Source organism: Typopeltis vanoorti, chromosome 11, assembly GCF_054136105.1.
Source record: "Typopeltis vanoorti isolate ZY-2024b chromosome 11, IOZ_Tvanoo_1.0, whole genome shotgun sequence".
Taxonomy (NCBI): Eukaryota; Metazoa; Arthropoda; class Arachnida; order Uropygi; family Thelyphonidae; genus Typopeltis; species Typopeltis vanoorti.
The window spans coordinates 97822384-97849287 of NC_143559.1; the positions used below are offsets into that span (position 1 = coordinate 97822384).

The 26904-nt window shown below is 37.7% G+C and overlaps 1 protein-coding gene across 1 annotated transcript in view; it reads left to right on the top strand.

Annotated features, from left to right (window-relative positions):
- Positions 1-343: 343 nt before the first annotated feature.
- LOC150101866 (proton-coupled folate transporter-like) overlaps positions 344-26904 on the top strand; it is an 85285-nt gene continuing 58724 nt past the window's right edge. The window contains exon 1 of the mRNA XM_090399917.1: positions 344-477. The gene's annotated coding sequence lies outside the window, so the exon portion shown is untranslated. The remainder of the gene's footprint in view (positions 478-26904) is intronic.

Here is a 26904-nt window from a genome sequence, read left to right on the forward strand (position 1 = left end):
AACTACATATATCACCCACCACTGGTATATCCACAGAAAATCGCAAACATCCATGCTCACGGCGGGATTCGAACCCGCAGCCTTTGGGCTGGAGAGCGAATATCTGTCTTTAAAACATTAATAATGCCTACAAAATTGAGTAAAAAGCCAATTACTTGTTGAAAAGGGATGCTCCTAAACAAAAATAGCCATAAAATTAATAACGCTATAAGTATTATTTCTGGGATAACGCTAGTTATATATTAAACGCAAATGTTGGGCTTTAATTGGGCTGAATTTGAAATGCACTTAATTCCTTACCCCCCTCGTTTCCGGCATAATATAGGCCATCATATCCTGTCATGCTAAAGCAGGTGACAAGGAAGTATGAGGTTATTCATTCCTTTATGATTAATCATACGACTTTATGTGCTAACCAGACAGTGTTTACGTAAATCATTTTTAAAGCTGGATCTTTTCTAGTCAGAATTCCCCAAGGTAGGCATTAACTTTCTCTCAAAAATAAAATATATATGTATAATATATGTTGCTGTTTCAGTGCTGCCCTCTATTCAAAACAACTGCGAGGTTAAAGTGGGGGGTTGAGGCGTGTATGTATACTTATACTTAAGCTGTGTCAGAATGGAAGTGGCTTTGTTTAACAGAAGTTTATCTAATCGCGAGTCAGCTGGGATGTATGTATGGAGGGTACACACATATGGGTGCACACACTTTTATTAATTTACCTCCATGTTTTCTAAAATCCCGTATGCATTTTTTTTGTTTTTATTTTTGAATACATCGTAATTAATCTTAAAGTATTAATATACAAATAAATGCCACCAAAGGAAAGCAGCAAAACAAAGTTGATGGTAGAAGCGCGCCTTGATTTTTAAGATAAATTCATTTTTATTGATGAAAGATGAAAGTACGTGTAACGTAATAAAAATTGCTTTGCCACTAGCAAGCAGAAGAGACAAGTAAAAATCCAATTCTGCATCATCGAGGGGAGAAAAACTGTTATGATTTTTTGGGAGGGGGGGGGGGCAGCAAATCTACCTTTGGCTCAGGGGCGCGCCAGTAGTGTCTGGCGCCTATGTGCAAAACTTTAGTTGGCGCACCTATTCCCCCCCCCCCCTCCAATAAAAAAATCACTTTAAAAAAACGTTTTTTTTTTAAGGTGCACCCCTGTTTTGGCTAACACTTTTTGATTAACAATTTGCATACTCCTCATTCCATCCATACTTCTCGAATTTCAAAACCCTATACCCTGCAACACTGAACCAAAAACCCATTCAGCCAGTCTATTACAGCTTCTCTGCTCCTCATAGTTGAAAGAGGGGAAAATAGTTCCACTGCATAAAGGTGGTTCCAAGACTGCTGTTGTAAATTACTGACCGATTAACATATCAGGAATCATTGTCAAGGGCTTAGAGAAATTAGCCAAGGAAAGAATACAGGATTGGATAGATGAAAATGGGATATTGTGTGGGGGACAACATGGTTTTGTGAAGGGTAGATCATGCCTTGGTAACTTGCTCACGTTTTATAACACAGCGACAGCTGAACTGGATAAGAGTAATGGGTTTACAGTGATTCTACTGGACCTTGTCAAGGCCTTTGACAGGAAACCACATGAAACCCTAATCAGTAAACTGGAGCAGATGGGGATGGATATAGTGTTGGTGAGATGGATAGGAGGGTGGTTGATGGAGAGATACCATAGAGTGTTTTATTCTGGAGTGGAGGCTAAAAGACGGATTGTGACTAGTGGTGTGCCGCAGGGCTCTGTTCTTGGACCACTGCTTTTCAATTTGTTCATCAATGATATAGGTAAGGATCTGAGAGGAAGTGTTCACTTGCTTGCTGATGAAGCAAAGTTGGGTAGAGCAATTGTGAGCAAAATTTTACAGGATGATTTGGATAGTTTAGAGGACTGGGCTAGGAAAAATGGATGTCAATTTAATATGGCAAAGTGTAAGATTATGCACTTTGGGGTGAAAAGAATAGCAGCAGTATATCACATTGGTGGAACCGTACTCCAGGAGATTGATGAGGCCAGGGATTTGAGTGTTGGTGGATAGGGAATTGAAGTTTAGGGGGCACATTGCAAAAGTGGCTGAATCAGCTCATCAAATCACTTGGCTTCTGAAAAATACTTTAACATGCAGAGACAAACAAGTTGTTGTTCCTCTGTATCGAGCCTTGATAAAACCCCATCTGGACTACTGTGCCCAGTTATGGGCATCAGGGTTTCTTCGTGATGGGGAAGAGGTAGAGAGGATCCAGAGACGAGTGACCAAGATAATAGCAGGTCTGTGGAATGAACCTTATGAGAATAGGTTGAAGATTTGTGGGTTACAGAAATTGGTCAATAGGCGGAAGAGGGGTGATATGATTGAGACATTCAAATTACTGAAGGGTTTCTATAAGATTAATCCAGAAGATCTTTTTGAAAATAGGACTGGTGGTTGGAGGACTAGGGGCCATGCATGGAAGCTGGGCAAGAATGTGGTTGACAAGGGTGTTAGAGAGCTGGGTTTTTTACTTGGAGAGTGGTGAATGAGTGGAATAAGCTGCCAGAATCTGTTGCGGGTACTAACAACCGTGAATGAGTTCAAGGCAAGGTATGATAGATATTGTGTGAATGTTGAATAGTTGTTCTTGACATGATGTTAGGGCCTCCCTCGATGAGTCTGTCGACTCCTTGGAGTTGCCCGGAATAATAATAATAATAATAATAATAATAATAGTTCTTTCTTTCCAGCCTTGCATCATCTTCAAACAACTGCACATTACCATTCAAAACCTCCCCAATATCATTAACAAAGAAGTTAAACAGCAATGAACCAAAACAAACCCTAGGACATCACCGACACTATTGGCTTTCCCTTTCTAGGATATTGCTCCTCCATGCAGACATCTATTGGAAAACTTGCCCTCAATCCAGCACACCAATTATTATTATTATTACATTTTTTTTGTGTGGCTTCCACCCATGAATTATTTATAAACCTATAGTGCATGCATACTATGGGTGGGCTAAGTATTTTTTTCAGCTATTTTTGATGATATTGTATTTTTATTCATTTTTTACCTAGTCTGTAAATCCTGCTCCAAAGACCAAACATGGAACTTTTTCAGTTCACTTCAGACTTCCACTAAGCAGGAATGGTCATATGATAAGGTTCATCTCACACCTAAAGGCAATCACAAACATCCATGCTGACAGTGGGATTCAAATGTGCAGCGTGTTGGATGGAGAGTGAATACACTAACCACTTGACCACTCACACCAGCATATTTATTGCAGAACACGAAATTGCAAATAGTGTTCTAACTGTGTAACACAAAACTTCACAGATTGCTTTATAGTACCAATTAATAACTGATAGCACAAAATACAGGGTGTTCGGGATAAATTTGACAGTTTCGTAAGGAAAAAGAAAATCTTCTTTGTATCTATTAAATTTAATGAATTGACAAAAAAACATTACAGGCAGAGTTAATTACAATACTATCAACAAGATTTACTCAAAATAACCACCATTAGCATCGATCACAGCTTCAATTCTGCTTCGGAACCTCGAACAAGCTGATGCTACAGTCTCCCTGGGAAGGGCCGCAAAAACTGTTTTAATTTTATCCATTAACTGGGCTTTTGTATTACTGGAAGTGCGATTGGTGTCTTTTTCAACTGCGCCCAATACAAAATAAACCATGGGGTTAAGGTCTGGGGAGTTTGGAGGCCAAACATTTGGACTGGTGAAGTCGTAGAAATTTTCAGACAACCATTTTTGACTTTTCCCAGAGGTGTGGCAAGGGGCCGAATCCTGCTGCCATACATACGGCCTACCATTGGCTACCCTTGTTATCCAGGGCTTGACTACAGTTAGCAACTCCACGAACAAAGCCCGAATTCCAATGCCAGGGTTCTTCAACACCTGTTCCTGCAGATTTGCGAGGAATTCTGCTGTACGAACGCAATCAGATCGTCTGCTAGGGATCTTTCTTCTTGCTACATCCTCGTAGTCACCATTGCAAGTCTCTAGTTTATTCCTGATTGTTTTTACTGTATTCAGGGAGCATTGGGCAGCAGTCGTAATATCCTTATTTTGATGGCGGGCACGAATCATCATGATACAAGTTATTCTCTTCCATGATTCAGGTGGGTTCCAGCTATCCATCCTTTCTGACATCTTGTATATGAATGAAGAAGGGTCCAAACTTTTAAATGAAGAGAAGTGTGTTAATACATGTAACTTACGGAAAAATATAATTAATTATAAATATGTCAAATTTATCCCGAACACCCTGTAATTAATTTCATGGTACAGTTCATAGTATTACAATTGCAATTAGTATAATAAATACAGTACAATCAATATTACAATTAATAATAATAATAGTAAGTGCATTAGTAGTTCTTTAATTATAATGCCATAGATATTCAGGATCAAACTTTAACAAGTTTTAATTTATAATTATATATACTGTACATATACACCACTTTGAAAGAAGTCAACGGGCACCATAGTGCGAGGAACAAACAGCCATTGCATCCACTTTAATAAGATGTAGGACCTCTTTTCACTGCAATGATTGCAGCAATTCTACAGGGTATACTTTCCACAAGTGTATGACAGCAAGCAATGGGAATTTTGAACTATACTTCCTGTAGGCATGTAATCAGGTCCTGGTCAGTTCCGAAGTGGATACCCCTTGACCTTTCCTGATGCTCCAGTTCATCCCAGATGTTCAGTAGGGATGAGACTAGGGCTCTGTGGAGGCCATCAAGTCTGGTGATGTTTGTGTGTCCACAAACCATGCAGTTACAGTAGCAGCCTTATGATGATATGGTATACTGTCTTCTTCAAAGTGACAATGGTCTGTAGAACACCACAAAGTAGGAAGCATTGCATTGTCCAGAATGTTTAGAAAACTCTTGAAATTCATTTTTCATGGCATCACAAACAGAGGTCTGAGGCCAAACCAGGAAAAACAGAGTAGGCATCTGCCACACTGACACTGTCCATCTACTTGGTAGAGGGTGTAGTGTGATTCGTCTCTCCATAACACAGTTTTCCAAGCTTCCACATCCCACTATACATGCTCTTTGCACCATTGAAGATGACACTGCATGTTGGTTTGGGTAATGTGGTGCTTGCATATTGCAGTCCTACTATGGAAACCCATGTTGTGAGTTTTAGTTATGAATGTTTTTGTGCAGTTTTGTATTCTAGTCAGTGTTCGGAACTTCACATTCAGCATGCTGGCTGATGAATAGCGAGTTTTACATATTATCCTTCATAGCACTCTACGGTTACTTTCGGTGAGCGGTGGGTCATCTATTGCTGGTATCACTGATTATTGACCTGGGATGGCTGAATTTGTAAACAATATGCCAACAGAGAAGCCTGCAACATCTCATCCTATCATGATGCCTCTTTCAAACTCCATCAATTTCACATTTGCACTGACTTGGGAACATCATATTCCTCCAATTTATGGAATCATCATCATGTCCAGTAGCAGGCCTAGTGGTTTGTTACATTCTTGAGCCATCTCTTGGTTGGTCTTCCTGGCAGTCTCCTTTGAAGCTCTAGAGATATATATTGGCAAACTTCTCACGGTATCTCTGTCATGTCAATTCTGTTTACATGCTGAACAATTTTTTTTTCTGTATTGCTGGATATATTATAGGTATCATATTTAGTTTATTCATTATATCCCTATTTTTCATCCGGTCCAGTAACTAATATTGTGCAGTTCTCATAAATTTCATTTATATTGATGTTAACTATTGTTCGTGTTGTTTTCTGATGGTCCATGCTTCACTCTCACAGATAAGTATATCTTGCCACTGTCTTGTATGCTTTAATTCTGATATGACTCTTACTTTTGTTCTTTTATTGTTATTATTATGTGACACCTCCAGGGAGTCCAAAGACTCATCAAGGGGGGGGTGATTGAAAACTTATAAATAATTACTTGAAGTGCTTTGGTGTACTTTTGAATTTTATTATTCATACCTTTTTTTTTTTTTTGTAAGTCAAACTATGACCAAGTTAGGTAAAACTGTTTATTTGCCCAATTCAGATATGTTAATTTTCTTGAAATGCCATATTAAATTTTTAATCACTGAGATTTAAATGGTTTATAGAACATTGCAGTTCATCTTGCACTATCCAGAAGTATGTAATCATCTACATATAACAGTGTAAGGTGGCTATCATATTTCCATGAGATATCAGCCTCCAGTGGCTGACACTGGCCTTGATTCATTTATTAAACAGTGGTGGTGATGAAAGGCAGCCCTATCAGCCACAATTTGTGGCTGATAGGGTGATAGATTGTGTGCAAATGAAATATTTGCACACAATCATCTGTGTTAATTTATCTTATATAAGAAAAACATTTTTAACTATCAAAATATAAGAAGAAAATCTTTTATAATTGCACATATGAAATAGTCCTCATTTTTTATAAACAAAATAAATTTCTTTTGTTTGTGATAGAAATTTTTATGATAAACAATCTATAAATAATAAATAAATATTATCTAAACATAATAATACTGAAGTACGTTATATTTCTCTTTTCTTTTTATACTTAAAGTGATAATCAACAGTACCAATCAAGAGGAATTATTTTATAGTCCTCTTTATTTATATGCGATTACCAAAAGTGAATTCTTATTTGTAAAATGATAATAAGAGTAACTTTAATATTTTATTTAATAAAATCACTTTGTTATATATACGTTACCGTATAAGTTTGTCGCTTAATATATTTCAAAAAATTATTTTATTTTTATTTTTTTGAAAAAATAAAAAAGGTAAACAAGAAGAACAAGGGGCTTGCAAATTTGAGAAAAATTTAACAAAGGGCTTTGGCGATCCCCCCCCTGCAAGACCCTTATATCTCACCACTGGTCATACCTCTCCTTGAACCCATTAACAGACAAAGCTCTAACAACTGACTCTAGCAGCTCATTCCATTCATTCACAACTCTCCAATTGAAAAATCCAGTCCTCATGCCTCTACTAACCACACTTTACTCTACTTCCAGAGATGACCTCTTCTTCTACCCCCTCCCCTTCTTATCAAGTCAAGTACCAGAACATTTCCCCTGTATCATTACAATAAAATCCTTTAAATAACTTAAATGTTTCTATCATATTCTTCTTTATTTGCCTATCAGCCAATTTGTACAGCCCACAGTCTATACTCACAGGGAACATTCCACAGACCACTCACCATCTTGGTTGCTTTCCTGTGAATCCTCTCCACAATTTCCTCATTCTCAGGAAACCCAGGAGAGTAGACCAGAGAACTGAATGCCAAATGGAATTCTGTTACACAAATTAGAACAAACAGGGATGAATGTAGCACTGGTTATGTGGATAAGAGGGTAGCTACTAGACAGATATCAGAAAGTGGTATACAGAGGAGCAGAATCCATATGAAGCTGAATTCTGCATCTTTATTATAAAAAGTTCCGTTCACAAAGCCATGTTGCCCCTCACAGAGTATCGTATTCTTATGTACTAATTCTTGAATTCTCTTTTTGACCAATTTTTCAAGTACTTTTACCTAAGGTTTGTATACGTCCCTTATTACGAGTTTGTGTCCTGGCGTCCCGATAAAACTCTTCGGAACGCAGAATTGTCCCGTAATTTGTGTATTTGTGTTTAACATTCCCATTCTTAAACATAAAACATGTAATTGCCAAGAAATCGATATTAGTTATTGATCATAAAATTGTCTTATCAATTGACAATACTGACATGTTGCGAGAATAGTGCAACTAGTGGATGTTGTAATAACTAAGCACGGCTTATTTGATATGACACAGATCTCTTATGAAACGTAATTAGTTTATTATTTTATATGCCTTTAAAATGCTGAAGAGAAAGTGTGTTCTCACAGAAAAGCTAAGGACTGAATACCCTTTTATTATACCACGTAATTTTGATGGCAAAGTCGACGAGAAAGTGAAATGTACACAATGTAATGCAATATTCAGCATACAACATGGCGAGCAGTCAGACATCACGCAGCACATCGCTACGAAGAAACACAAATTAGCAGAAAATGCAAGTATAAGTAGTAAAGTGTCAGATTATTTTTCTAAAAAAAACAATTGGTGAAATGGAAAGAAATCTTGCAGCTGATGAAGCCACATTTGCATATCATGTATGCATGCACAACCAGAGTTTCAGTTTGATGGACTGCACGTCGAAAATAATCCAGAAACTATATGACAAAAAGTTCACTTGTGGTCAAAAGAAGACTCAAGCTATAATTGTGAGTGTATTAGCACCTTATGCAATGGCTATTTTCAGAAACGAACTTGAGAAAGCTAATTATGTGTCAATAATGATAGACAGTTCTAACCACGGTCCTTTGAAATTAGTTCCAGTTGTAGTTCGATACTTCATACCAGAAGAGGCCATCAAAACTATGGTTCTAGAGTTTTTAGATTTACCGTATGAAACTGCAGACCAACTTACAGAATATGTATGGCAACTAGTGACAAAGTGGAATATTGAAAAGAAAGTTGTTGCCTTGTCAGCAGATAATACTAATACAAATTTTGGTGGAAGTTCCAGAAGAAGAAAGAACAATGTTTTTCATAAATTGAAATCAAAATTGAATTGTACATTGATAAGAGTTGGTTGTTCATCCCATATCATAAATAATGCTATACAATGTGCAGCTGATACATTGCCCATGGACGTTCAAGCTGTCATTGAAAAATTATATCAGCATTTTGATATCTATACTGTTAGAGTGCATACACTCAAAGGTTTTTGTGACTTTTTAAATACTAAGTACAAGATAGCATTAGGGCACTCAAAAACACGATGGTTGTCTCTGTACCCCGCTCTCAAAAGGATGAATGAGATGTACGAAGTTCTCAAATCATATGTTCTTTCACTTGATAAACTACCATTACTTCTAAAAAAATTTTTTAGTAATCCAGTTTCAGAGCTAATAACCACATTTCTAGAATGCTGATCTGAAATGTTTCATGCAACAATTTGTGCAATTGAAGGTGAGAAAGTCACTCTTGCAGAAGCAAAATCCATTATTGAAAGCCTCTTAGAGAAACTTCAGCAGAGACGAGATAATGATTTTGCAACAAGGAAAGAAGTCCTTACTGAAGGCATTAATTGAAGATGGACTCATCACTGAGAAGAATTAAGATAATTATAAAAACGAATTTTATAACACCTGTATAGAATACATCCAAGAATGGTCTTCTGACACTCTTACTTTTGAAAGTTTGTCTTGGATTTTATTGAGGAATCCAAAATCCAGTCTCAGTTGGAAAAGTGTAGCAACTATTGAAGAGGTCTGCCCAAACACAAAAATCAATGAAACTGAACTGTTTGATGAGGTGATGATCTTGAAAAAGGCAATTACAGAGAAGAAAGAAGAAATTAAAGTAAAATCTACAGGAGAAATTTGGTATGAATTATTCAACAATGTTGGAGTAAATGAATTAATAAATTTGAAGAAGATTGTTGAGTTCTTCTGCTGCATTCCTGGCACAAATGCTAGTATTGAAAGACTGTTTTCCCGGATGAACACCTTATGGACAAACGAAAAGAATAGGTTATCTGTAGAAACTGTGAAAGCTATGCTCATTGTTAAAGTGTTTTTCAATAAGGACTGTGTGGAATTTCATAACTTGGTAAAACATAATCATTCTTTACTTGAGAAAATACAGTCATCCGAGAAGTATATCACAGGCAAAGATCAATGATTTAGTATTGTTTAAAGTTCAATTTTAAGATTGCTATAATTAATTAAATTATTTTCCCTTTGCTGATGTTTGTAAGTAAGAAAAGAAATAAAAGTTTGTTGGTTTATTCAAACCGAAAGTGTCCTGTATTTTTCTTTCAAAAATATATGAACCCTACTTTTACCACCAATCCTGAGATGCTGATTGATCTATAATTTGCTACTGCAGTCTTAGAACCACCCTTATGCAAGGGAATTATTTTGCCCCCTTTCCACTCTCTTGGAGCTCTACAAGAACTAAGACTTAAATTAGCCTAGTCAGAGATGTTGCTAGTTCCCTTGACATTCCTGCAAAATGTGAGCTGATATCCCATCTAATACAGAAACTGGTTGATAGGTGGAAAAGGGGTGATATGATTGAGACATACAAATTACTAGGTCATGCCTCAGTAACTCACTCACGTTTTATAATACAGTGACAGCTGAGTTGAATAAAGGTAATGGGTTTAACAGTGGTGATACCGCTGGACTTTGCATTGGCTGTTGATAGGATACCACATGAAATTCTAATCAGTAACTGCAGCACATTGGGATAGATATAGGGTTGGTGAGATGATACGAGAGCAGTTGATGGAGAGATATCAGAGAATAGTTTATTCAGGAGTAGGGTCCAAAAGAATGCCTCTGACTAGTGGTGTGCCACAGGGTTCTGTTGTAGGATCAGTACTGTTTAATTTGTACATTAATGATATAGGAAAGGATCTGAGAGGAACTGTTCAGTTATTTGCCAATGATGCAAAGTTGGGTAGAGCAATAGTTAATACAGATGATGTCAAAATTTTGCAGGATGATTTGGATAGATTGGCAGACTGTGCAAAGGACAATGGATGTCAGTTTAATGTGGCAAAATGTAAGGTTATGCATTTTGGGGTTGAGAAGATTACTAGCTGTATACCACATCAATGGAATTGTACTCCAGGAAATTGATGAAGTCAGAGACTTGGGAGTGTTAGTGGATAGGGATTAAAGTTTAGGGGCAGATAGCAAAAGTGGCTAAAGCAGCTCATCAGATTACTCGGTTACTGAAGAATACTTTGACGAGCAGAGACAAGCAGGTTATTGTTCCACTTTATTGAGCCTTGATAAGACCCCATCTTGAATATTGCATGCAGATCTGGGTGCCAAGGTTTCTTGGTGATGAGGTGGAGAGAATCCAGAGGCAGGTATCCAAGATGGTAGCAGGTCTATGGAATGAACCTTACAAGAAACAGGTTGAAGATTTGTGTTTTACAGAAACTGGTTGATAGGCAGAAAAGGGGTGATATGATTGAGACGTACAAATTACTGAGAGGGTTTTTACAAGATTAATTCAGAAGAAATTTTTCAGATGGGGGGAGAACTAGGGGCCACCATGGAAACTGAGTAAGAGTGTAGTTAGCACGGGTGTTAGAACTAGGTTTTATGCTTGGAGAATAGTGAATGAGTGGAATAGATTGCCAGAGTCTGTTGTGGGTACCATGACTGTGAATGATTCAAAGCAAAGTATGATAGATAATGCGCAAATGTTGGAAACTTCTTGACATGAGGATGTTTAAGTCTCCCTCGATGAGTCTAAGGACTCCTTGGAGTAGCCCATAATAATAATAATTGCACAGTTTTATTTACATTGAGATTCTGCAACATCCAGAGAACTTCTAATTCATCCACCCTCTGTTCCCAGATAAGTCTCTGTCACATATGTCATGGCATTTACCTTACTTGGATGATATACCCTTTCGAAGTGGTCACTCAGTAACTCAACTATTTTATCTGCTTCTGTCATCTCATGTCATCAGCGCTCATTAAGGTTATTCTTCCATAGTTATACTTCCTCTTACTGGCCACATAGTGAAAGAACCCTTTGGCCTGTTAGGCTGGCTTCTTCTCAGAATCTAATTTTTCCTTCCTTACCATACTGGTCACCTTTCTTGTGAGACCCTAGTACTATTCATGGTTTGCTGGTCACCTTTCTCCTTATATGCCATCCACAGCATTTTCTTTTTCTGCAGCTCATGCTTAATGATATTGCTGATCCATGTAACTCCTATTTGATTAACCCTCCTTTCCTCAGGTATATGTCCCTTAACTATCTCCATGCACTACTAACATCCTTCTCTTGTAGGATTTTAATTCATGGAGCTCCAAGCTTACTACTAGGCTTGTCATAATTGCCTGCTTTTGTAGTTCCACATAAACTCTTTCTTCACAAAGTATTCCCAGTTTTTTGCAATCTCAATCTTATACTGAATCATCACAGAGGAAATCAAATCAGAAGTTTAAAATTGATTATTTTCCTATAAAAAGCTTCTAATAAAAACCTTTCTCTCATGAACAGATTTTTTTAATTCGTTATTTACTATTTTATAGTCTTTTGTTGATCTGTGTCCTATTGCTATCCAGGTACATCTTTATATGGGAAGGATGTGTTTGTAACTTTGATTATGTCACTTATAATTTTTTTGTGTTTTATCTCATTTTTACTAATATACATATACTGTGTATACACATACACACACTGCATGGAAAGAAGTCAATGGACACCATAGCGTGAGAAACAAACAACCATGATACTCACCCTCTGCCTGACACTCCAGTTAATCCCACAGATGCTCAGTAGGGTTGTGATCAGGGCTCTGTGGAGGCGAAAAGCATGGTGACATTCATGTTCAGAAAGCATGCAGTTACAGCGGCAGCCTTATGACATGGTATCTTGTTTTGCTGAAAGAGACGATGGTCAGTTCTATAGAAATACCACAAAGTAGGAAGCATAGCATTGTCCAGAATGTTCAGATACCTCTTGAGTTCAATATTTGTGGCATCATAAGCATAGGTGTGAGTCCAAACCAGGTAAAACTATGATATGCAAATTTCATATCATATTTGTTTGTGTAATGTGGAGCTTGCATATTGCAGTCCTACCATGGAAGCCCATGTTGTGAGCCTTACTTCTCAATGTTTTTGTTCACCTTCGTGTTCCAGTCAATGCCCGAAACTTCACATTCAACATGTTTGCTGATGGATGGCAGTTTTACATATTATCCTTCATAGCACCCTATGGTCACATTTGGTAAGTGGTAGATCATCTATTGTGGTTAGCACTTGCAGTTGTCTTGTTGACTTGGGATGGTCCAATTTGTCAACAATTTGCTGACCAGATAGGCCTGCAACATGGCATCCTATCACAATGCCTCTTTCAACCTTCATCGTTTCACTTTGACACAGTTGCAATGACTTGGGAGCATCATATTCCTCCAATTTATACTGGCTACAAACATGTGACTCGTTACATATCACAGTGCACTCTACCTTTGTGGGTCCATTGACTTCTTATCAATATATATGCAGCATATATATATATATATATATATAAATTTTAAGTTACATTAAAATAAAATATTAACAACAGATATCAGGCAGCCTTATAAGAGTTTATTTCATTGGATACACAGAATACTTGTTCCTGGCCCTAGTTCTGACCTGAAAAGTTACTGTTTCAGTTGCTTTTTTTTTAAATATATTCCAAGAAATTACAATCACTAAATAAGATTTTAAATTAAATGGCATTAAAAAGTCTACATTTTCAATTACTTTATTTTTGTTATTTCTGGCTCTTCAGCAGGATTTGAATAATCTGAAAGGTGGGCAAGTGAAGGGACAGTTTAATTAAGTGCAAGACTATGAACTTTGGGATCAACAGATGGGAAGCTACATACTCCGTTGCATAACCATCGGAAGCAAGTGATCTTGGTGTAAATAGATCGAAATTTAAAGTTCAGAGGATGTGTTGCTAGGGTATTGAAGAAACTCAGGTGATTGCTACAATATGGAGAAGCACACAGACCAGCAGAAATGAGTTATTGATCAGACCACTTTTGGATGTAGTCTGATTAGTATCTTTAGAGAGGATATAAAAGCAGTAACAAAAATTATATCAAGCATGCAAATTGTTGGTTATAAGGATAAAGTGAATGATCTGCAGAATTTGGTGGAGAAAAGATGAATGGGTGATATGATTGAGATATTTAAGTTTTTGAGGTATTTACTGGATGGACATTGTGAAGATTTTTCTTGTTGTATAACAAGAGGTCATAAAGTTGTGAAAGGGAGTGATGAATGCAAGAGTGAGGAGCATAGAATGTGTTACTTGAGAGGATGGCAAGTCTTATGGAGACTGTAAATGAATTTAATGAGTTATATAATATTTGCAAATAGTCTCTCATATAGAATATAATAATAATAATATATAAATCAGGGTCTTCATTTGTCACTAGTGTTCAGGTCTACAAAATAGTATAATGAGTGACTGTACATAATTACATGTACTATATTATCCCAGTGCATTCATAATACATTAACTTTTGCAAAAATTTCATTTCTCAACTTCAGAGTTTGGAAACAAATTTCAAAGTATGCTAATCTGTATGCAGAAGATTAACAGAAGAATGTAGATTAACATACTATGCAAATTTGTTTCCAAACTCTGAAGTTCAGAAATGAAATTTTTGCAAAATTTATTTAAAAACTCTCTTTGTTTTGAAAGATGTGTTGGCAGTAAAGGAAATATGTGAATCCCACTCAAAGGATTACATTATGACACACGTGTGTGCACACACACACACACACACACACTAAATATATATATGTATGTATGTAATGGACAGAAAAATGAAAACACTGAGCTATCGGGTCACATTATTGGTGATTGCCATGCAGAATCTACGATGCACCAAACACAGATTCAGTTGACAGGCAGATATACTCCAACATTCCTAGGGACATGTATATAAAGGCACAGAGGCCTTCTTCTATTTATTGCATGTTAGAATGGAATCAGAGAGGACCACAATGAGATGGGAAGGAACATGATTGTTGGAGCCAGGCTGGCAGGTGCATCTGTGATCAGAACAGCTGAAATTGAACATGTTAGTTGAGGAAGAAACATGGCAGTCGACAGGATAAACATCATCAATGAAATGCAGTAGTGGATGAAAGCACTGACTGCAAGAGAGGGACATTTGAGCATTTGCACTGTGTCACGAAACATAGGTGGGCTACTACTCAGCAATTGCATGAAAAATTCAACACCAGTCGTGAGAAACCCATTTCAACAAAAACTCTGTGCCAGGAACCACGCAGAGTTGGATATCATGGCCAAGTTGCCTTACAGAAGCCTTTGATTACTCTTGTCAATGCACGTCATTGTGTTCAATGGTACAGAGATCACAGGCAGTGGACTGCGCAACAGTGGAGGGATGTGATATGGTCCAATGAATCTGCGTTCACACATTTTACTGCAAATGGATGAATATGTGTGTGTGGCATCAGCCGAAGGAAGTGTACCAGCCAGAGTGGAGTGCTTTGTTTCCAACTGTGAAATATTTTAGTGGTTCTGTAAAGGTCTGGGGCACATTCTCATGGCTTTGGGTCCACTTGTTGTATTGGAAGGCAGAGTGGATGCTGTACATTATCTTTCAGTCATAAGTGATAATCTTCATCCCATGTTGACACACTTTTCTTCTATGCAGCTAGTCACTTTTCAACAGGATTATGCTCCATTCATTGAACAAATGAAGTCACCCAATGGTGTGCGGAACATGACGGTGAGGTGTCTTGTCTGCCATGGCCATCCCAATCACCAGACTTAAATCCTATAGAACATTTATGGGACATTTTGGAGCGAGCTCTCAGGCAATGTTTCCAACTTCCAAAGAACTAAAGTGAATTGATCTAGTTTCTGTTGGACAAATAGTGTAAAATTCCTCCTATTGAGTTCCAAGCACTGGCAGAGTCTCTCCCTCTAAGAATACAGGCTGTACGAGATACCCACGGCAGACCAATGACATAATAATCAAAATATGTCACTGTTTCCATTTTTTTGTCCATTACCTGAATACAGGCAGTCCCTGGGTTACGAATGAGATACGTTCCTGAGAATGTCTTTAAGTTGGATTTGTATGTAACTCAGATCCCTGATAAACAGCGCATATGCAGTAATAATAATAACAAAACTACAGTGGCTCATATGTGGCAATAATAATACAGTGTCATACTCAGTACCGTCGACAGGGTGTAGCATAGAGGCAGCCTGCCTCACGGCGTTACTTAATAAGGGTGCTCGTTCAGCCATATTGCGGTAGGCGCTGTATTACAGCAACAAGATATTTTACACCTGATGTAGATGCAATAGATTTATTCGAAGAATTAAAAATTCTCTTAAAAATAATACACGAGAAAAGTGGTCCTCACCAAATTTTATCACATATATATATATATATATATATATATATATATATATATATATTAGGATAACCAAGTTATTTTATAAACTTGGTTATTTTAACTCCTAATCCCAAGTATGCAAACAATTAAGTTTGCACCTGAAAAAGTTCAAGTCTAAAGATGGTGCAACACCAGGACAATGCATTGTAAAGGTGGGTAAAGCTCTGATCACTATTCTTAGTATTTTCCCATAATGAAAAGCACATCTTACTAGAAGATGATCACTATTCTTAATATTTTCCCATAATGAAAAGCACATCTCACTAGAAGATGTATACTGCAATGCATTATGGGTGGGGTCACTACCCAGACCGGTTTCAACCTTTTCTGATGTCTTCTCAATGAGTAGCTAGACCCTAAATACCAAGGTTATAGTTCTTATAAGGACTGGCTTAAAAAGCGAAGCAAGAATGCTTTTCTTCTTCCCCGTTATCTGTAGAGGACAGTGAGAACTTCATTGGCTACAACATTGCCATCCATTACCCTCCAAGGGTATTGGATTGAATGAATCAATCACCATATTTCACAGTCGATTGATTCATCCGAAACCTAAAATTCATACCAAGGTTATGGTAATACGGAGCCTTATCAACTTTACCTATAGCAGTTGCAACAAGGTGTTTTTATTTTTAATAAACATCTCTGGAGGAGATATAGATGTAATAAATTTTTTAACTTGGGGATATTGTATATTAGGATAACCAAGTTATTTTATAAACTTGATTATTTTAACTCCTAATAAAAATTTTTAATAAATTTTTTTAAAATTCCTGATAAATATTTTTAATAAAAATTTCTCCAGAGATTTTTATTAAAAATAAAAACACCTTGTTGCAACTTCTATAGGTAAAGTTGATAAGGCTCCGTATTACTATAACCTTGGTATTTAGGGTCTAGCTACTCACTGAGGAGACCTCAAAAAATGTTGAAACCGGTCTGGGTAGTGATCCCACCCATAATGCATTGCAGTATACATCTTCTAGTGAGATGTGCTTTTCATTATGGGAAAATACTAAGAATAGTGATCAGAGCTTTACCCACCTTTACAATGAGTTGCCCTGGTGTTGCACCATCTTTATACTTGAACTTTGTTTCAGGTGCAAACTTAATTGTTTGCATACTTGGGATTAGGAATTAAAATAACCAAGTATATAAAATAACTTGGTTATCCTAATATACAATATCCCCAAGTTAAAAAATTTATTTTATATATATATATATATATATATATATATATATATATCAATAGAGGTGGACATAGCTTATAATTTAAATTTAGAAGAGCTTAAAAACAGTTTTATTGTGCGATATCCCCATGGAGCAAACATTTAATTAATATTATTATGTAATTGTTTTGCAGTAATGTTTCTCTTGTAATAAAAACAAAATAGCAACTGGAGATTTTCTTATATTTTTGTCTTATAATCCATCAGGGATGATATTTAATTGTTTGCCTCAGGGTGCGATCTAATCTGATGACGGCCCTGGTAATACTATAATAATAATAATGCCTCTGTACTGTAATAATAAGTTACAGAAACTATTGTGCTCTTTCTTTTAATTCAAACAAACAGAACATAAAAACAAACTCATACAAAAAGTTTAGATAAGAGATAGGAGAAATTTCAAAAAAGAATATTAAAGGTTGCATCAATGTCTTGCTTATTAGAAGTGGCATTTTTGAAGCAAGAAGGTAGGCTACCATTAATCAGAAGATGATGGAGATGGTGCTGGAGAATCAGGATTCGATTCTGTTGCTGGAGGAGGGGGGGGCTTACCACTGAAGCTGGTTTCTTGAAAAAGGTATCTAGAGTTGTTTGCACAGCCTTTTTCTTTTTTTTTTTTCATCATAAATGGCCTTATAGCAGCTGATGTTCTCACTAACTGTATGGTAAACCTTTGTAATCCGCTGAATGTTAGGATGTTGCTCCTCAAGCTTAGCAAATCCTGCTTCATTGAGATGAAAGGTTTCAGCTAATTCTTTTGTTATAAACTTTCTTGCCTTTGAATCTTCTGATTCTTTGTGTGCTTGTGTTTCTATCAGCTGCTTCTCTATCTCCATAAGGTCTTCATTGGTTAATTGAATGGGACTGTAGTAAGTCAATGACATAATTTTCATTGATGTCCAATTGCAGTGCATTGCCACTATCCACCACAGCTTTTCTGGCTTCGGCAATGTCTTCTGTGAAGTCACGAAAATCATCACAGAATTGAAGACACAGTTTGTTCCATACTCCTTTAATTGCTGATTGCCCCACTTTCTGGCAAGAATCAGCAATGTTTTTGATGGCATCATGGATGTTAGAATTCTTTCAGAACTCTCTCAAGGTCATCACATCATCTTCCGTGGCCCTGACTGCTTGCAGGAATGTACGTCGTAAGTAATATGCCTTAAATGCAGAAATGACTCCCTGGTGCATTGGCTGTAGTAACGATGTAAAATACCCTAATGTAAAAATACAGCCTTTACATTAGGGTGAAGGTCATCTAAAGATGTTGGATGTCCAGGAGCATTGTCCAACACACCAGCAGAATTTTAAAGGGAATTTTCTTTTATGAACAAAAAGGTTTCACAGCAGGAATAAAACAGTTCAAGATCCAACCTTCAGACATGACAAGTGTGACCCAGGCCCTTAAATTTGACTTCCCAATAACGGGAAGAGCTGTTTTAATAATGTGGTAAAGTGCGGGTTGGTTTACATGTGCAAAAGAAACTGGTTCCCAGATTATTAATTTAATTATTACTTATCTTTATGGGTAACCTTGGGAGCCCGTTCGTAAGTATGGAACGCCTTAAGTCGGGTCGTCCGTAACCAAGGCACCACCTGTGTGTGTGTGTGTGTGTGTGTGTGTGTGTGTGTGTGTGTGTGTGTTACGGTTAAAGTGATAAATCCAGTTATTATTAATAATTACTGGTTAAAGTGAATAATTAGAATTAATCACTTTAACCGGTTAATAATTCCTAGAATAATTCCTAGAGGAGTCTGGTAAATATAATAAAAACATGTTTATAGGTTTTATATAGGGGTTTTCATTCTCAATAGAAATTATAACAGCTTAGGTTAGGTTAGGTTAGTTTATAATGAAAAAAGTAAGGAAAGTATTTCTTTTGCATTCAATGAAATCAGAAATCATTATAAACTAACCTAACCATTTTCGGTTAGAAATCATTATAAACTAACCTAACGTAACCTTTATCGGTTGGAAATCATTATAAACTAACCTAACCTTTATTGGTTAGGTTAGTTTAGGTTAGGTTAGTTTATAATGAAAAAAGTAACGAAAGTACTTCTTTTGCACTCAATGAAATCGGAAATCATTGTAAACTAACCTAACCTAAACTAACCTGGATGTCGCATGTCGAACCAGAGTGTAGTCTTAGTTTGTCGTGGGCAGATTAATGCGGATAAAAGATAAATGTTGTTGTGGGCTGAGCTTAATAATTGCCGGCAGATAAATGGGGATAACAAATAAAAGTTGTTTTGGGCAGATGAATGGGGATAATAGATAAATCAGAGAGGAACTGATCAGTGTTTTTCTCCATTGATGAGGAAAGAGGTACAGCAACGACGTTTGTCTATTATCCCCATTCATCTACCCACAACAACTTATTTATTTGTTATCCCCATTTATCTGCCTGCAATCATTAAGCTCGGTCCACAACAACATTTATCTTTCATCCCCATTAATCTGCCTACGACAAACTACGACTACACTCTGATTCGACATGCAACATCCAGGTTACTTTAGGTTAGGCTAGTTTATACTGGTTTCTGATTTCATTGAGTGCAAAAAAAGTACTTTCCTTACTTTTTTCATTATAACCTAACCAATAAAGGTTCGGTTAGTTTATAATGATTTCTAACCGATAAAGGTTAGGTTAGATTAGTTTATAATGATTTCTGATTTCATTGAGTACAAAAGAAGTACTTTCCTTACTTTTTTCATTATAAACTAACCTAACCTAACCTAAGCTGTTATAATTTCTATTGAGAATGAAAACCTATATATAAAACCTATAAACATGTTTTTATTACATGTACCAGACTCCTCTAGGAATTATTCACTTTAACCGGCTAAAGTGATTAATTCTCATAAATTGTTCACTTTAACCGGTTATTATTAATAATAACTGATAATTATTAATAATAACCGGATTTATCACTTTAACCGTAACATATATATATATATATAAATATACATACATACATCTTCAAGGCCCACCTTTCCTAATTGGGTTGTGGGGGTAACAGCTGCAAGAGGAACTTCCAATGGTTACGATCCTCTGCCGCCAAGCTCAGGTGTTCTGGTGGGATTCCCAAATGTGTCCACCCAAGGTTTTGGATATAATCTATCCAGCGAGTCCTTGGCCTTCAATGTGGCCTCCCACCTCTGGCTTCTTATATATAAATATAAGCAAAAAAAATTGGATTTATTTTGGAGATCGATTTCTTTATTTTATTTTCCTACATATATGTTAGTATCTAATAAATTCATATGACGAAATATTCAAAATGAAACACAATGCAATATCATTTTGGTCTATTGATTGTTGGCACAGCAGCATGGCATACAACCTGCTTAAAGGACTAGTCCAGATGTTATATACCCACTTGTGTATATATAGTCATCCCTTGGCTTACGTCCATTTGAAGATGCGTCACTGATTCCATAAGAGAATAAATAACATTTTCAACTATACTTTCGAATAAGATGCAAATGAGCATAAAGTAAAAACGTTTCTATTTAGCAACAATGCATCATCCGCAGTGGCATCAGCGCATTCAGTGGCAACCTTCCTCGGAAATCGGCACATGTTTTTAACAGTTCATCTGTTGATAATAGAAATAACCTATTGAGAAATAGGTTATTTCTGTATTTATCGTTAAATATTTCGTGATATTTTGTGCAACATGCCCAATCAAAAAACCTAGCAAAGAATCACAGAAAAAGAGGCAAACAATTGATCTTGAAACGAAGTTGCAAGTTATAAAGCAACGTGAAGCTGGTAAGCCTGTCAGTGTGATTGCACATGACTTCGGATGGTCTCATTCTACAGTGATGACCATTTTGAAAAATAAGGATAAAATTGTAGAGGCTGTGAAAGGATCTGCTTCTTAAATCGATGATAGTGACGAAGCAACGACAAGATCCAATCAGTGATATGGAAAAGCTACTTGGATAATGGACAGAGGACCTGAACCTAAAGTGCATATTCCATTAGCACTAGGACCTTAACTGCTAAGGCACTAAGTCTCTTCAACTTGTTGAAAGAGAAATCAGGGCCCAATTACGACTATGAATTCAACGTTGATTCATGAGATCCAAGCAGTGTTTTGCACTGCATAATGTGAAAATGTATGGTGAATCTGTAAGTGCTGATGAGAATGCTGCCAAGGAGTTTGTGGAGAAATCAGATAAAATTATTACGGAGGAAAATTATTTGTCACAGCAAATATATAATATGGATGAGACTCCTTGTTTTGGGGAAAAAATGCCTGAGCAGCATTCATCCACAAAAAGCTAAAATCTATGCCTGGTTTCAAAGCTCTTAAAGACTGCATTATTATTCTGTAAGGGGATAATGTGGCTGGATGTAAACTGAAACCATTTGTGAAGGCACAGTGAGAATCCATGAGCCTTGAAAAACATTAGGAAGGATACTCCTCCAGTTCATTATCGGAACAATAAGAAGCCGTGGATGACTCAAAAATTGTTTGAGGATATCTTAATCAACTGTTATGCAAGTGGAATGGAAAGCTATTGTGTTAAAGAAAATGTAGAATTTAAAATTTTATTACTTCTAGATAATGCTCCAGGTCCTCCACCACTTACATTGGTGATCTTCACCCCAAGGTCATGTTTCTCCCTCCAAACACTACTTCATTGATCCAGCCGATTGATCAGGGGGTTCTTTCATTGTTTAAGGCTTATTATCTATGGAGAACTTTATCACAAGTTATTTCTGCCTCTGAAGGAAATGATCAGACTCTCATGCTATTCTGGAAAGCATTCAATATTTATCAGGCTATTAAGTATATTGCTGTGACTTGAGATGAAGTGACTCTCAATGTATGAGTGGCATATGGAAAAAGACATTAAAAAGGTTTGTGCACAATTTTGGAAGTTTTGAAAAAAATGAAGACCTTTTTAAACTGAGTGAAGAAATAGTGGGCCTAGAACAAACAATCTGAATCTCGAAGTGAATAATGACGACGTGACCTAAATAATTGACCAACGAAGAATTGATCGAACTGGAGGAACAATGTGTTGCAGAAGAGGAAGAACGAGAAAAGAAAAAGGGAAAAGAGAAACAAGAAGAGGTAGTTAAACAATTCACAGTGAAGGATCTTGCAGAAATGTTCTTGTTCTCAAAATGGCTGAAGACATGGACCCCAATGTCGAACGCTACTTATTAGTAGAAAGGAAAGTACATGATGCGTTTGCTTGCTATAAACAAATTTATGATGAAAAGAAGAGGAATAAGCAAAGCACATTGGACATTTTCATCAGAAAAAAAAAGATTACACCAGAAGAGCCACAGCCTGGTCTTTCACATAGGGAAGGTAATGAAGATGTGATTGTGGAGGAAGATTTAGGTGATTATTCTCCTGTTTTATAGTAGCAGTAGTGCACAGACCAGTTTTATAAGGTTTAAAAATTAAAATGGCAGCATACCAGCCCCTTAACCCCTATAACTCTGTTGAATTTAATGTATCAACTTATGTCCTGCCGGAGATGAAATGGAATCCTGACATAAATCGAGGGATGACTGTACTGCTAAGATTTCTATTTAGCAGGGTTGAGACACAACTTTAAGGGGCTGGTTTCAGATTCCATAGACCTACACATACTGAAGCCATCTAGGGGTTACAGAGAATCTTAAATAAAGACTATTATTTTAATGGCTAATATAGCCTACTTTTGTTTAGAAGTGCCCCTTTTTTTACAATGTCATTGGCTCTTTACTCAAATTCTAGGACATTACTGATGTGTTATAAAACTAACATATGATGAATAAAAAATATAGGAGAAAATTTGGACATACCTTTTTTGGGTGTTATTTTGTCTGCTTATTCCAGTGATGTGCCTTCATATGCTGTTAAAAGAAGGTTTTTTTGGGGGAATGTGGGGGGAATTATTTGGGAAAAAAACCCAGGTTTTTATATATGTATAATATTATTGTTATTATTATTCCTCAAGGGCTCACTTTAGTGAGTACGGGCATGGCAAACCCGAGGTACCTGATGCTGGACCATGCCTTACTTCATGTAATATATATCTGTTATATTATTCTGTAGACTGGTCTCTCCTCTTCTTTCTTTGCTTCTTTCTCCTCTCCTTGCTCCTTCCCCCTGATGCTATTAGAGTATTCGAGGGCTAGGGATGAGTCTTTCCTATCTTGCTAAGTCATTTCATCTTATGCAGCCACCGAAGGAGGCAAGCTAGCCTCAATAGGTGCCGGTCCCAAGCCCGGATAAATGCGAGGGTTGATGTCAGGAAGGGCATCCAGTCGGAAAACTTCAGTGCCAACTCAAACTATGATTATGAGTCGAAGAGAAAATGATATAAGGGCTAGGGCATACCCCTTAAGCGATGCACAGCCACATCGCCCTACAGCTGTGAGAAGTGGACGAGGGCTACCGCATCAATGGTGGGTGCGGTTAAAGAAGCGAGCCCAGCAGATGGAGAGGATGTCGCGAGTGGGAACACTGAATGTTGGAAGCATGACTGGAAGGAGAAGAGAGGTGGCAGACATGATGAGGAAGAGGAAGTTAGACATTTTATGTGTGCAGGAAACAAGGTGGAAAGTGGGAAAGGCAAAGGAACTGGGAGATGGATATAAATTGTTCTACTCTGGAGCGAATAATGAGGGAAGAAATGGTGTAGGAATTGTGGTCTGTGGCAGAATGAAGGGTGAAGTACTGGACGTGGGTAGAAGGAACGACAGGATCATGCGAATGAAATTGGGTCTTGGAGAAGAGCGGGTGGTCGTATTATGTGTATATGCCACGCAAGTTGGTTGTACAGCAGAGGAAAAAGATGAGTTCTGGAATGTGTTAGATGAAGCAATGAGGGAATTGGAAGAAAATGAGATGGTGATTGTCGGAGGAGACTTGAACGGGCACATAGGAAGACAGAATAGAGACTGTGAAAGGGTTCATGGTGGCCACAGAGTGGGAATGATGAACCAGGAAGGAGAGAGGGTTGTGGACTTTGCAGTAGCATTTGATCTGGCAATTGTGAACTCGTTTTTCTTCAAGAGGGAAGAACATTTGATAACATTTAGAAGTGGTAACAACAGCTCACAATTTGACTACACTTTGACTAGAAGAAAACATCTTAAGGTTGTGACAAATTGTAAAGTGATTCCAACAGATCAAGTATCACAACAACACCGACTGCTGTGCGCAGACTTTAAAATAAGATCGAAGATAAGAACTTCTGGTTGCCAATGAGATGAAGACAATTAAGTGGTTTCGCTTAAAAGAGGAGAGTGTGAGGAATCGTTTTAGGGAGAGAGTGTTAGAGAGGATTTCGGATGGACTGGAAAGTGTACAAGATTGGTGGAAACATTATTCAAAAGTAATCCTGAGCTGTGCAATCAAGATGCTTGGTGAGACATCTGGAAAGATTAGAGAGCAGAAGGAGGATTGGTGGTGGAATAATGATGTACAAGTGGCAGTGACAGCTAAGAGGAAGGCAAAGCAGAAGTGGGATGAGACAAGAGTGGAAGAGGACAGAGAGGTGTACAAAGAGAGAAAGCAAGAAGCCAAGAGAGTTGTGGCACAGGCGAAGGCCATGGCATATCAAGATCTGTATGATCAATTAGAAACAAAGGAAGGACAGAGAAAAATTTACCAACTAGCGAAATGTAGAAATAAAGCAGCTAAGGACATCTTACATGTGAGGCAGATCAAAGATGCTGAAGGAAGAGTATTATGGAGGGATGTGGACATAAGAAACAGATGGAAAATATACTTTGAGGGACTTTTGAATGAGGAAAATGCAAGGACTCACAGAGGAGATGGGCAGCCTTCTGAGGGGATGGTGCAGAACATCAGTAGAATGGAAGTGACGGAGGCCATGAAGAGGATGAGGAATGGAAAAGCGGTGGGCCCCGACAGAATTCCAGTGGAGGCATGGAAGGCACTGGGGGAAGAGGGAATTGACCTGCTGTGGGACCTGTTCATGAAAGTTTGCCAACAGGAAAATATACCCGAGGAATGGAGGGAGAGTACTCTTGTTCCCATCTACAAGGGTAAAGGGGATGCACAAGACTGTAAAAATTACAGAGGAATAAAGTTGATGTCCCACACAATGAAGATCCTAGAAAGGGTTCTTGATGGTAGATTGAGGGAGGAGGTGGAGATTGCAAAGGAACAATTTGGCTTCATGCCTGGTAGATCAACAACAGATGCTATCTTTGGGTTACAACAGATGATGGAAAAATATCGAGAGAAACAAAGGGAGCTACATCTGGTATTTATTGATCTGGAGAAAGCATACGATAGAGTGCCAAGGCAAGAAGTCTGGAGGTGTCTGAGGGAGAAGAAGGTGCCGGAGAAATATGTCAGGTTGGTGCAGGAAATGTACAGAAATGTGAAGACAAGTGTTCGGACCTGTTTGGGACAGATAGAAAGTTTTCAAGTAACAGTTGGCTTGCATCAAGGGTCAGCATTAAGTCCGTTTCTGTTTAATATTGTGATGGAGGTGGTAACAGAGGAGGTGAGAGAAGATGCACCTTGGACAATGTTGTATGCAGATGACATCTTGCTGTGTGTAGATTCAAGAGAAGAAGCGGAAATTAAACTGGAAAGATGGAGAAAAGTACTGGAAGAGAGAGGTATGAGACTGAGCAGAAGTAAGACAGAGTATATGTGTTGCGCAGTGGGCGGTGGCCAGGAGACAGATCTGGAGCTGGAAGGAAATGTCATCAGAAAGGTGAGAGACTTTAGATACTTAGGTTCAACAGTGGAAGAAGATGGAGGAGCTGAGAAGGAAGTGGGATGCAGGATACAAGCGGGTTGGAGGAACTGGAGGGAGATGGCTGGAGTGTTATGCGATAAGAGGGTACCGATCAATCTGAAAGGCAAAATTTATAGGACAGTAGTGAGGCCAGCTATGACATATGCTATAGAAACTGTGGCCCTGAGGAAAAATAACATCAGCAGGATGGAAGTAGCAGAGATGAGAATGCTTAGGTGGATGTGCAGTGTGACCAGAAAGGATCATCTGAGAAATGACTATGTCAGGGGAACAGTGAAAGTTACGAACTTAGGAGCGAAAATACAGGAGGCAAGGTTGAGATGGTTTGGTCATGTGATGAGGAGGGAGGACGAATATGTGGGAAGAAGGGTCATGCAGATGGATGTGCAAGGAAGGCGGAAGCATGGGTGGCCAAAGAAGAGATGGAGGGAGCTGGTAGAAGAGGACTTGAAGATGAAGAACTTGGATGTGGTGACAGCCCAAGACAGGAAGGTGTGGAGGAGACTCATAACAAACAGTGACCCCACTTAAGTGGGAGAAGTTGTAGAAGAAGAATTATTGTTATTATTAAGGGTGGGTAGAAAGCATTTGGGAAGGGGAATGAGAGAAGAATCTGAAGACAGGAATTATTTTTTTGGGGAAGAGGAAGGATTTAAGGGAAAAAGGGGTGGGAGTAACAGAGTGTGAACTGTTTCGACAACCATCGTCTTCGGAACTCGTGGGGGAAGTGGATGATATGTCATGTCGGTTAGGTGTTTATGTCTTTGATGTACTCGTGTTGTCTCTTATTGGTCGGAGTCATGATCTAATTTTTATGTTATGGAGCTTCCAACTCTCAGAGATTATGTAGGGTCGATGGACATT